This window comes from Marmota marmota, unplaced genomic scaffold, assembly GCF_001458135.2.
Source record: "Marmota marmota marmota unplaced genomic scaffold, marMar, whole genome shotgun sequence".
NCBI lineage: Eukaryota > Metazoa > Chordata > Mammalia > Rodentia > Sciuridae > Marmota > Marmota marmota.
In genome coordinates, this window is record NW_026000253.1 from 598,520 (window position 1) to 600,527 (window position 2,008).

General features: G+C 36.1%; 1 non-coding gene across 1 annotated transcript; it reads left to right on the forward strand.

The window, feature by feature from the left end:
- Window positions 1-840: 840 nt before the first annotated feature.
- LOC125614244 lies at window positions 841-947 on the forward strand. Its single transcript, XR_007344849.1, has one exon. It is a non-coding gene; the product is annotated as a U6 spliceosomal RNA (small nuclear RNA).
- Window positions 948-2,008: the final 1,061 nt, after the last annotated feature.

Below are 2,008 nucleotides of genomic sequence, written 5' to 3' on the forward strand. Positions count from 1 at the left end.
GAAAGTCCTTTTCTACGTAAAGTAGTAGGGAGTTAGATTATGTGGTCCCTGGAGTGGAAATCTAACATTTTTTTTCCTGCAGCACTAGAGATTGAGCCAGGGCAGAGGACACTTTATCACTGACCTACAATTCCAGCTGTTTTTATTTTTTAGTTTGAGACAAGATCTTACTACATTATGAGGCTGGCCTTGAACTTGTGATCTTCCTGCTTCAACCTCCTGGAGTTCCTCGGATTATAAGGAGGTGCCACCGCATCCAGCAAAATTTAACAGTTTGCAATGCCACTGATCCCTCTCCCTTTGTCAAATCACACCTTTACCCTTAGAGTCCACATTTTTCTCAAAGAATAAAATAGAAATCTGCCTTCGCAGCTTCCCTTGCCACTAGGCTACAAGGGTATGCCTTAGAGTCTCCCTAACAGATAAACTCAATCATAATTTGAATATATTTCAATTTAGAAGAAGATGACATGAAAGAAGCACTGCTTAAAATCCATTCTGGAGAGTCTGGGAGAGAGATGGGCAGGTTTCACAGACGGTGGTGATGAAGGTCCTTGTAGTGATGCACTGGGTCTGGCATTGATGCTGACGTTACACTTGTCACCTAGAGCAGCAACAGTACTTCACCCAGAGAAGCTCAATAGACCACTGCTTTTGGAGGTAAAGTTTCTCTGATTGCCTGACTAATAGATAATGCTAATGTACTATATATTTTTAAAAAGAGAGAAGAAAAAAAACTTTGCTTTTAGTGCAAAGAAATGATAAATGTTTGAGGAGATATACTTAAACCTAACTTAAACATTACACATGCATATATACATCCATCAAAACATTACATGGGTGCTCACTTCGACAGCACATATACTAAAATTGAAACAACACAGAGAAGATTAACATGGCCCCTGCACAAGAATGACATGCAAATTCATGAAGTGTTCCATATTTAAAAAAATACATGGCACCCTATAAATATGTGCAATTTTGCCTGTCAATTGAAAACTGCATGTGTATTAACATGTAGACTGCTTTCTTGTTATCATCCACTAAACAATACAGTGTAACAACTATTTGCACAGCATTTACATTTTAGTATGTATTATAAGTAATTTAGATACACTTTATAGTATTCAGGAGGTTGTGCATAGGTATATGCAGATACTACAGTATTTTAAAAAAATATTTTATTGGTGAATTATAATTTTATACAAAAGTGGGCTTCATTGTGATATATTTGTACCTATACATAGCATAATTTGTTTTATTTTATTACCCCCCACTTCCCTTCCCCTGCCTAATTTCCATCCTCCATTGGTTTCTCTACATTATTTTATACAAGAAACTTGAGCATCTGCAGATTTTGGTATCTGTGGGGGGTCCTGAAACCAATCTCCCCATAGGTACCAAGGGACAACTGCATTATTTAACATATTCAAGGAAAAGATGGCATGAAGGAAGAATAGGAGAGTCCTTGTTGATATCATACCCAGAATTAGCTGGGATACCTATTTATTCTAGCACAGTTCTGACTAGTTCAGATACCTCACACAAATGCCTTTTAACCAAAGTTTTTGTATACCTAGTTATTCTCTTCCACTAACTGACATTGATAGATAATTCAGGGATATACTTATAATAAGAAATGTTAGTATAATATTTTCATGGGTACTAGCTTATATTTGAGAATCAAAAACAGAAAAAGTCAAAGTTAGTTTCATCATAAAAACTTTATTAAATACTTGTTATGTACCTATTGTTGCTCTAGGCAACGTCACGTACATTATTATAATCACTTACTTCTAATCTTTGTACCAAGTCTGTTCAGCAGATGTTAATAGTGCACAGAGAGAACAACATGTTCTCCCAGCTTGATGCCCAGGTGGGTGCTCAATGCATTATCTGTTGACCCAATCTTCCAGTCAAACTTAAAGTTACCCTTTATGAATAACATACATGAGGATAGTCATCAGTAGAAATAAGGTTTTGTGTACAGTATTAGAATATCATTGTA